The sequence below is a fragment of the Oncorhynchus keta genome, chromosome 4, assembly GCF_023373465.1.
Source record: "Oncorhynchus keta strain PuntledgeMale-10-30-2019 chromosome 4, Oket_V2, whole genome shotgun sequence".
Taxonomy (NCBI): Eukaryota; Metazoa; Chordata; class Actinopteri; order Salmoniformes; family Salmonidae; genus Oncorhynchus; species Oncorhynchus keta.
Window position 1 is genome coordinate 29,492,697 of NC_068424.1, and position 11,477 is coordinate 29,504,173.

An 11,477-nucleotide genomic window follows, 5' to 3' on the forward strand; every position below is an offset into this window, starting at 1 on the left:
CTATCTCTCTCCTTCCTCCACACCTCTAATGCTCTCTCTCCTTCCTCCACACTCTCTCCTTCCTCCACACCTCTAACTCTCTCCTTCTCCTTCCTCCACACCTCTAATGCTCTCTCTCCTTCCTCCTCCACAACTCTTCTCCTTCTCTCCTTCCTCCTCCCACACCTCTAATGCTCTCTCTCCTTCCTCCACACCTCTAACTCTCTCTCTCCTTCCTCCACACCTCTAATGCTCTCTCTCCTTCCTCCACAACTTTTAACTCTCTCTCTCCTTCCTCCACACATCTATTGCTCTCTCTCCTTCCTCCACACCTCTAACTCTCTCTCTCCTTCCTCCACACCTCTAACTCTCTCTCTCCTTCCTCCACACCTCTAACTCTCTCTCTCCTTCCTCCACACCTCTAACGCTCTCTCTCCTTCCTCCACACCTCTAACGCTCTCTCTCCTTCCTCCACACCTCTAACTCTCTCTCTCCTTCCTCCACACCTCTAACGCTCTCTCCTTCCTCCACACCTCTAATGCTATCTCTCCTTCCTCCACACCTCTAACGCTCTCTCTCCTACCTCCACACCTCTAACGCTCTCTCTCCTTCCTCCACACCTCTAATGCTCTCTCTCCTTCCTCCACACCTCTAATGCTCTCTCTCCTTCCTCCACACCTCTAATGCTCTCTCTCCTTCCTCCACACCTCTAACGCTCCTCCACACCTCTCCTTCCTCCACACCTCTAATGCTCTCTCTCCTTCCTCCACACCTCTAATGCCCTCTCTCCTTCCTCCACACCTCTAATGCTCTCTCTCCTACCTCCACACCTCTAACGCTCTCTCTCCTTCCTCCACACCTCTAATGCCCTCTCTCCTACTTCTACACCTCTAATGCTCTCTCTCCTTCCTCCACACCTCTAACACTCTCTCTCCTACCTCCACACCTCTAATGCCCTCTCTCCTTCCTCCACACCTCTAATAATCTCTCTCCTTCCTCCATACCTCTAACTCTCTCTCTCCTTCCTCCACACCTCTTAATGCTTTCTCTCCTTCCTCCACACCTCCAACTCTCTCTCTCCTTCCTCCACACCTCTAATGCCCTCTCTCCTTCCTCCACACCTCTAACGCTCTCTCTCCTTCCTCCACACCTCTAACTCTCTCTCTCCTTCCTCCACACCTCTAATGCCCTCTCTCCTTCCTCCACACCTCTTAACGCTCTCTCCTTCCTCCACACCTCTAACGCTCTCTCTCCTTCCTCCACACCTCTTAACGCTCTCTCTCCTTCCTCCACACCTCTAACGATCTCTCTCCTTCCTCCACACCTCTAACGCTCTCCTCCTTCCTCCACACCTCCTAACCTCTCTCTCTCCTTCCTCCACACCTCTAAACCTCTAACTCTCTCTCTCCTTCCTCCACACCTCTTAACGCTCTCTCTCCTTCCTCCACACCTCTCTCCTTCCTCCACACCTCTAATGCTCTCTCTCCTTCCTCCCACAACTCTTAACTCTCTCTCTCCTTCCTCCACACCTCTAATGCTCTCTCTCCTTCCTCCACACCTCTAACTCTCTCTCTCCTTCCTCCACACCTCTAACTCTCTCTCTCCTTCCTCCACACCTCTACCTCTCCTTCCTCTCTAATGCTCTCCTTCCTCCACACCTCTACCTCTCTTTCCACACCTCCTTCCTTCCTCCACACTCTACCCTCCTCTTTCTCCTTCCTCCACACCTCTACACTTCCTCCACACTCTAACTCTCCCTCCTTCCTCCACACCTCTACCTCTCTCTCTCCTTCCTCCACACCTCTAACTCTCTCTCTCCTTCCTCCACACCTCTACCTCTCTCTCTCCTTCCTCCACACTCTAACTCTCTCTCTCCTTCCTCCACACCTTTAACTCTCTCTCTCCTTCCTCCACACCTCTAACTCTCTCTCTCCTTCCTCCACACCTCTAACTCTCTCTCTCCTTCCTCCACACCTCTACCTCTCTCTCTCCTTCCTCCACACTCTACCTCTCTTTCTCCTTCCTCCACACTCTACCTCTCTCTCTCCTTCCTCCACACCTCTCCCTCTCTCTCTCCTTCCTCCACACCTCTAACTCTTTCTCTCCTTCCTCCACACCTCTACCTCTCTCTCTCCTTCCTCCACACTCTACCTCTCTCTCTCCTTCCTCCACAACTCTTAACTCTCTCTCTCCTTCCTCCACACCTCTTAACTCTCTCTCTCCTTCCTCCACACCTCTAACTCTCTCTCTCCTTCCTCCACACCTCTACCTCTCTCTCTCCTTCCTCCACACCTCTAATGCTCTCTCTCCTTCCTCCACACCTCTACCTCTCTCTCTCCTTCCTCCACACCTCTACCTCTCTCTCTCCTTCCTCCACACTCTACCTCGCTTTCTCAAACACACAGCCACACTCGCCCTTTTTCTTTCTTTCTTCTCCCCTTCTCTCTTTCACACACTCTCCATCACTCCTCCTCTTTCCCTCTTCTAGTTCTCTCTCTGTCCGACTAGCAGTCCCTGCTCCAGAACAGCGTTGGTTGGTCCCACAGCCCCGCAGGCTCCACTAGCACCGCGGTGACTAATGTCCTGCCTTAGCTCAGACAATGAGTTTGGGACGGAGCCGGGAAAGTGTTGAGAAGGGAAAAAAACTGCCGGGCACCTTTGACAAATGGAACCCTTCGCACTCCCCTGCTCGCTGAGGGAGGCTTTACAAAGTCACGCGACACGGTACGACACGCTCGGCGTCCTCCGAGGCACGGCTGGGACCTGCGGAGCACCGAGGCTTCTGGGAAAGGGGAACATAATGAATTCTTTGGGAAGTCCAGCCCTGGTTTTTTTTCTTCATGAATAAGATCTATTTCCAAAGCATGTCGATCTCTCTTAATAAAAACACCAGTCAAGCCTGGAATAGCCCAAGACGTTTTAGGGGCCCATATACAAGTTCATATTTCTGTTGCTCTATACATTTCCGAGGCCCACTTTTTTTCTCCCCAAGCCAAGCCTGTCGGAGTCAGTGTAGTGTCGGGGCACTGAGGTTTCCTCTGGCAGGTAGGGGAGCCCCGATGACAGACCGTCATTAGAAACGGCTGGAGTCCCCCCCCCCCTCTTTTCAAGGAACTAAAAACTCTTGGATCCCTCCCACCCCCCACTCCCTCCTCTAGCCCCACCACCCACCACCACCATCACCACCTCCCACCTTTCTCCCTTCAACCCTGCAAGGAACTGGGCTTTGTCTAAAAAATAAGCAAAGGAGAGAAATCCCCCCCTGCGCCCCCTCCAACCCCCGTTCCTCCTTGCTCCCTGCGGAGTATTGTTAAAACACAGCCCCCACTAGCTCCTTCTCTCTCCCTCTCTTTCTCTCTCCGAGGCCCAGCTCTTAAGACAAAGTACTTTTTGCATGAGAAAAAGCGATTAGTCTTCAAATGCCATCGAGACAAAAGAGGCCTGCTTTCAGGTCGGGCAAGAAATTTTCTCCGATAGTAGAGTTCCCCTTTTGTTTTTCTAAGATGAGGCATTTTTTGTCTTACAGGCAGGGGCTGTTAGCATTCACTTGCAGAGGAGGCCCCACTGGCCCCTAGAGAAGAGGAGGAACGGGGGTCAAATTCCCCGCAAAAGAGGACGGAAGTGAAGGAGAAGGGGAAAGGGGGAAAAGAGGGGAAGGAGGGGAAGAGGCACTCATTTAAAACATGTTTGCAGAAGGGAGGGGGCAACTGGGCCTGAACTATATTCAGGTATTAACCTTGGGATTGGCATTTGACATTCAAACAATGTCCCCGTCCTCAATCTCGACCCCCAGGTTCCACTAAGACCCACGGGGCTTACTCACTAACGCAGATAACCAGGCCAGCATGGGGCACAGCAAATACAAAACACGTTGTGTAGCAGAACAGTCTGAGCAACGCAACAAAATCATTCCAAACAGCTATTTATGCAATTGATATTAGAAATGATCTTTCTCATACAGACTTGGGGGGTGTACAAAAAATGAACTCCCATTCAGTCCCAATCACAATAATCAGTGACCCTTCCCTTGCCTTCAATTGACCTCTCCCGCAGTTGTTCTGTGTGTGTGCGTGCATGCGCCTGTGTGAGCCTGTCCAAGTGCATGTGTGTGTCTTCGTTGCAGCAGCCTGATGCATGGCTTCACACACACACACACACACACACACACAAGGAAGGAAGGGGGGAGTGACAGATCATTGTTCACAGTGAGCTGGCCGCCTCATCTGTCCCCTGGCCGTCACCACACTCCCTGGACAACGACGGAGAGCAGGCCCCCTTACGGATGCCACAACTGGCTCGCATCAAGCCCCTGACACAATGCCACATCTACAATAACAGACCCAAAAACCCCCTGGAAGTCGGGAACTACAACTCCACTGTCCAAGCTCAGCGTCTCAACTTTACACAGCCCACCACACCACAGGCAAATGGGCCCGCAGCTCACTTCACCTCTTGCTGCCACACTTCACACAGCAGCCGCAAAGACGCTTTTCCAGGGCTAACAGCGGAGGAGACGAGAGCAGTCCAGCTCCATCGTCAGCCAGGCGCGACCTGCCGCCATTTGTATTCTGTTTGTACTCGAGTGTGTGAGAAAAGACAACGCAGGCGCCCGCTGATACGCACTGGGGTTCATGCAGGAGTCTGCTAGCGCTCATTCACTCCTGCATTCATCTTGGGTTTTTTTCTAGTAAATCATTTGTTTCTCTCTCTTTTCTCTCTCTCGGTCTCTGTTACTCTCTCTCTCTTGTTCTCTGTTACTCTCTCTCTCGTTCTCTGTTACTCTCTCTCTCTTTTCTCTGTCTTGTTCTCTGTTACTCTCTCTTTTCTCTCTCTCGGTCTCTGTTACTCTCTCTCTCTTGTTCTCTGTTACTCTCTCTCTTTTCTCTCTCGTTCTCTGTTACTCTCTCTTTTCTCTCTCGTTCTCTGTTACTCTCTCTTGTTCTCTGTTACTCTCTCTCTTATTCTGTTACTCTCTCTTTTCTCTCTCTCATTCTCTGTTACTCTCTCTTTTCTCTAGTTATCTGTTACTCTCTCTCTTTTCTCTCTTATTCTCTGTTACTCTCTTTTCTCTCTCTCGTTCTCTGTTACTCTCTCTTTTTCTCTGTTACTATCTCTCTTTTCTCTCTCTTGTTCTCTGTTACTCTCTCTCTCTTTTCTCTCTCATGTTCTCTGTTACTCTCTCTTTTCTCTCTCTTGTTCTCTGTTACACTCTCTCTCTCATGTTCTCTGTTACTCTCTCTCTTTTCTCACTCTCGTTCTCTGTTACTCTCTCTCTTTTCTCTCTCTCGTTCTCTGCTACTCTCTCTCTTTTCTCTCTCGTTCTCTGTTACTCTCTCTTGTTCTCTGTTACTATCTCTCTTTTCTCTCTCTTGTTCTCTGTTACTATCTCTCTTTTCTCACTCTTGTTCTGTTACTCTCTCTCTTTTCTCTCTCTCGTTCTCTGCTACTCTCTCTCTTTTCTCTCTTGTTCTCTGTTACACTCTCTCTCATGTTCTCTGTTACTCTCTCTCTTTTCTCTCTCTTGTTCTCTGTTACTCTCTCTCTTTTCTCTCTCTTGTTCTCTGTTACTCTCTCTCTTTTCTCTCTCTTGTTCTCTGTTACTCTCTCTCTTTTCTCTCTCTCGTTCTCTGTTACTCTCTCTCTCTATCTCTCTCTTTTCTCTCGTTCTCTGTTACTCTCTCTCTATCTCTCTCTCAGGGAAGCTGGTTGACCAGGCTAATTGGCAGGTCCAATCTGGGTTTCCGTGAGACCAAAGCTCTGGAAAAGAAATGGCCACTCTGACTCTCAGCCTCTACGGCAGCTTGAGCCCCCCCATTTCTGAAAGAAGAACTACTGGCTCTTGCACGCTCCCCGTGTGCGTGTGTGTGTGCGAGTGTACGTGCTTCCGTGCGTGTAAAACATGTCTATGATGGGGATATTTTATATCGAGGTGCTTTTGCATTTTAAAACATGCAGGTGGAGTAAGAGCACATTTGGAAGCCCATGTGTAGGGTGTGGATGTGTGGGTTTATCTAAATGCATGTGTGTGTATAGGCATGTCATTACACTTGTCCCTCTCACTCTCTGATCCCCCTTCATCAGATCAACCACCCCCCTCCCCTCACTTTGCAAAAGACATGAGCCCAGTGAAAGGTGCCTTAAGTGGGGCTCCTTGAAGCAGGGAGTGGGGGGGAGGGTGAATGGGGGTCCCGCTCTGGGACGCAGCTGGTGGAGGTGGAGGGGAGCTGGGGGAGAAGGAACACATAGCATATTAAATCGGCTGGCGGAGGCCGGGTAGGTCCACGCGGAGAGCTAGGAGAGCCAGATCTGAGGCATGCCCTGAAGGGATGGCTGGGCCTGGGGATTAGTAGAGCCAAGGAGAAGCCCTCGTGCTGCGCCACGCCGCACGCCTGCCTGCCCCCCTTCTTCTCTCCGCTCACACGCAAATGCATCCAGACACTTTGGCGTAGGCTACACTTGGCGGCGAACTGCCACAGCCCAAACTTTTTACAAGAAGGCAAAGGAGCCTCTCACTCATCACACATGCACCTCCGTCTCCTGTCTCTCTGCCTTTTTCCCCCCTCAATATCTCTCTCACTCTTTCTCTCTCCTGGATTTGTTCTCTCCCCCCTCAACTGTGCCTTTTCGATTTCATGTCGATATATCAAAGTTCAGAATCATCAAAGTGAGCGACTCCTATTGGGGCCCGTCTATTCATGAAGAGGCTATACTCACACGTAGGGGAAAGATGGATTGGGTAGCCATTGTGATGCCATGTTTACTTATTTCTGCCAACATGCTCTGAATAGATGAGGTAACTGCACCTCTCCTCACCTGCTAATGTAAGCGGTGGTTTGTGGGATAGAAGTACTTAGCGCTCTGCTAAAGAGTTGTATGATAAACCTTTCGTCTTATTGACATCCGTGACCGTCGAACGGCCTGTGAGTACCGCAGCAGGAATCGCACCCCATATCCGCCTCATACCCAGGGATCCACACCACAACAAACCAAAAATGTAAATAAATGCTACAAAAAATGCCTTGGTCCTTATCTTTGATCAAAACAACTTCCCCTAAATTAACCTGGCAGAGCAATACACTTGCTATCTATGAGTGTGCCTTTATAGATGCCCATTAGCACGTCATTAGGGCCTCATGCATACACACCTGATAACAGGTATTCTTCCTCTAGGATGTAAAAGGGCCTAAGGGCAGAGGCCTGCCTAGAACAGTGGATTTGCGGGCCGGGGCGAGGAGGAGGGGTCCTTGATTTAAGAGGGTAATAGAGTGTCATCTTTGTGCATTAACATCTGCTTGTGTGACAGGTCCTATTTTGGGCAGGCTGGAGAGGTCACGGGTTCACTGCCTGGTGTTTTTGCAGCGATGCATAATTGAATGTAAAGGTGTGCTAATGCGGAGATAAAGGGCTGCTCTGCTTTCTGACGGGCTGAGGAAGGATAGGGGTTATCCGCGAGTTTCCTTCTCTATCCGTGGGACTGTGAGTTACAGATTGCCCCCTTCACCAGACAGGCACTAATTCATCACCGCTGCTGGAGAAAGAAAAAAAAACGGGCTTCTTCAATGTGCCTTTTTTTATATTTTTAAACACCAGATTATCATCTTTAAACATTGTGTGTATTTATCACTTTGCTGAATCATTTATGACATGCAGTCCTTGTTTTGTAAAATTGCACCTGTTCAAGTGAAGCTGAAGCCCCTAGCTGAGCTCTGTTCTGTTCTGGAGACATTGTAAAACAGTAACACCATACATATTTATAACACTGAGTGTGTTCATCAGATATCATTCATATTTAATATGATTAAATCATAAAATATCTCTGGCTCCGTGCACGTTATTATACACATGTACTTAGAGCCAATCTGTGGTTATTTCAGAGCATCATTTTCTCGTGGAAAATATCTGCCATCCATTAAGGCTAAATAGAGCTCAAATTAATATAATGACATTTCATGTTGCTTTTGTGATCATTAAATCTGGAGGTAAGTAATCACACATTCTTCAGGAAAAATGCACTCTGTCAAAGAGATTTCTGTCGACAATCAATCACTACTATTGCGGTAAATCAAACTCAACAGCAAAAACCCAGAAATATATAAATGGTGGAATATTTTTTATGTCCATTGAATCCTCTGGAAATAAAATAACAGATTATATATTAGATTATATCATTTCAAAATAAAATGCAGGTAGGCCTTATCGAATTGAGGTATAACATTAGGATTTGTGGAAGCCAAACACGTTGTTCCTGTTGATTAAAAGGCTAAAAGCATTAATAAAAATGTCCTGGTTAGATAAGGATACCAATGCACTATATTACTGTAGCAAACACATGTTTTGAGTATGAAAAATAATCTATTGAGGTATTGAGAAGTAGGCTAAAAGAAAGGTTTATATATTCCTTGATGTTCACACTTACCAAATATTATTTCAGCAAAATATTTGAGCCGATTCCTTTATCAAATAAATTATTATTTAGTAGGCTAGCCTAATAAGCATTTGATTTCAGAAATAAGTGCATAATTTCGGTTCATGCAAACAAAAGTATGCTTTTAAAAAAAAAGTGTAAAAACAGTCACTAAATTAAGTGGGTTATATGTTCATGCAATGTTTTTATTTATTTACAAATTACCACCTTAAGAATTGTATTTTAAAAAACACGCATGGCAAAAAATAAATAAAAAGGCAGCACATGACAGATTTTTCATAAGGGCATTAAACTGGCATAGTCCAATCCAGATGACCATGTTCTTAACCCGGGGGGGGGAGCTTTTTTATCTGCACAAGCTCTTAAACTTCTATTGTTTTGCATTCAACTCTTACTGCTCGTTCTCAAGGCAGTTAGATCTCCGTTAATAATTTGCCAAGTGTCAAAGAAGGTTTGGCTGAGCCGTCACCGCACGGCTGAACGCCTCGAACCTTCGTCGTTTGTATAGCGGCGTGAAACCCGAGACACAAACGGTCCACCAGTCACTCACAGCGAATCCGACAAGCAGATAAAATGTGGAACAGCTGGCGGGGAGCAGAAGGAAAAGTTTAAAACAAACATCTCCACATGTGGAGGCGTGCTGCCATGATACATAACGGACCGAAAAGTACATACGCAGAAAACTCAATGGATAAAAGACTAAAAATTATAGGCCGAATAATTAGGCCTGATTATAATAAAGGCAATAAAATATTTGGGGGAAGTATCCAAATGTGCCCGCACTAATTATTAGTAGCATATCCTGTATTTCAACTCAGAAATTAAATGTTATATTTATAACTTTTCTATTTAATTTGATATAACCCAGTCAGTGTTCTACTATTGTCAAACTCGATCAAATGCTCATTAAATAGGTCTGTGCCTTGTAAAGGCTGTGCCTTGTTAAATAAATGTTGGCCTACTTGTATTCCAACAGTCATATTTTGATTGTAGAAATAGAGACATCAGTGATTGCATTCGATTGTTATCAGAATAGGCTATACTCGATTCAGGAAAATGTTCCATAAATTATAGTAATGCAGTCATAACTCATATTAGGCATAATGGATGAGACCGAATCGATAACAGGCACGACTTGGTAAAATCGCGCTGAAATATGATCACATGTAGGCCTAAATATGCATGCCCCGTGCGTTTCTTTAGGCAAAAGTCCAATAAAGTTGTGTCTGTAGTGGACGTTCCCAAAGTTGTTTCAGCCCACACTTCTCAACAATGCAATTACTTTTGCATTAAAGTGTTTACAAAAATAATAGCTTCAACCTTCCATAAAATACATTTAAACGCACTTTAACAACCATTGTGTTGAATTAACAGAGTGAGTGTGAGTTTCTATCACTTAAGAAATTACATAGGCAAAGTTGAGAAAATGTGCAATGGGTCAACTTGTAACTTTAAAGAAAGTAGAAAACAACTAGAAAGCATCCAGGAAAAGAAATAGTCATTTTGTGTGATAATATTTGTGAATAAGTTGAGTTTTCATACAATTTTATTATTTCATCACCACCCTCCGATTTGTGGACTTCTATGAAATTCCAACTTATTTGAAACGTGATACCTCTGACAGTTTTTGAATAGACGTCGTGTTTTCTCCCTCAAAACTTTCAAAGCCAGCAAAGAGCAAAATGTTCAAAGGGAACAGTTCATCATGCCTCGTCGTGTTTTTTGCACTTACGTGTTCGAAGGATGTTTCCCTCCAATAATTCTTGATCTTTTCTGTCTTCTTCTCTTAAGTGAAGAATTTTTTCGCTTGTTGCAGATGTGCCTCTCGCGCTCTGGAGTTGTGAGACACCAACTCCGAAAACCGCTCTGCCAGACTTTTCCTTCTTTTCCGCGTCTTTCTCCTTTTCACAGTTTTCTGAATAGAGCGAACACTGAACTAATACTGTGAGCCTCCCTGCATACCTGACGATGGCCGATGATGAACCTGTATGAATAAGACAACATAAGTGTTTACAAAAACGTGTGGACTGTTGTTATTACATTAAGTATGCTTTTCGAGGAGAAGAGGGCGAAGTGTAGAACTCCAGCTGCTCTTTCCCTCGCCTGACTCCTCCCTTCGGATCGGGCTCCCTCGCACTCTACCTCCCTCTCTTTCTATTCTCCCCCGCCTCCCCTCTCTTTCTCTTCTCTGCGCCGGGCCGCAGTTTCCTGAGACGATGTAGACATGGTTGGAACGAATGGACCGTTGTACAGTACCAGTTCCATGCAATTGCAAGAATTGGCAATTACTAATATTTCACTTATAGCAATACTCCTTAGGATGAAGTTTGTGATTTCGGGTGTCCGTGTTGTCTTACTTATGATAGTTTCAACACCAGTGGCTGGGCATCAGCACAAGTGGCCCTGTTAACGATTGGGTTTAGACCTTTTTCACAAACAATACATCGAGCATGATAAATAATCAGTATTTAAGGATAAGATGAGCATGGTTTATTTCAGTATGAGTTAATGTAATAAACCATACACATATTCTATAAATATGAACATTATATATATATATATACACACTACTGTTCAAAAGTTTATGGTCACTTAGAAATGTCCTTGTTTTTGAAAGAAAGGCACATTTTCTTGTCCATTAAAATAACGTCAAATTGATCAGAAATACAGTGTAGACATTGTTAATGTTGTAAATGACTATTGTAGCTTGAAACGGACGCTTTTTAACAAACTATCTACATAGGTGTAAAGAGGCCCATTATCAGCAACCGTCACTCCTGTGTTCCAATGGCATGTTGTGTTAGCTAATCCAAGTGTATAATTTAAAAAGGCTAATTGATCATTAGAAACCCATTTTGCAATTATGTTAGCACAGCTGAAAACTGTTGTTCTGATTAAAGAAGCAATAAATCTGGCATTCTTTGGACTAGTTGAGTATCTGGAGCATCAGCATTTGTAGGTTCGAATAGAAACAAATAACTTTCTTCTGAAACTCATCAGTCTATTCTTGTTCTGAGAAATTAAGGCTATTCCATGCGAGAAATTGCCAAGAAACTGAAGATCTTGTACAACG

At 45.5% G+C, this 11,477-nt stretch overlaps 1 protein-coding gene across 1 annotated transcript in view; it reads right to left on the reverse strand.

The window, feature by feature from the left end:
* LOC118372833 (transcriptional activator GLI3-like) overlaps positions 1 to 10,507 on the reverse strand; it is a 138,545-nt gene extending 128,038 nt beyond the window's left edge. The window contains exon 1 of the mRNA XM_052505248.1: positions 10,137 to 10,507. The gene's annotated coding sequence lies outside the window, so the exon portion shown is untranslated. The remainder of the gene's footprint in view (positions 1 to 10,136) is intronic.
* Positions 10,508 to 11,477: the final 970 nt, after the last annotated feature.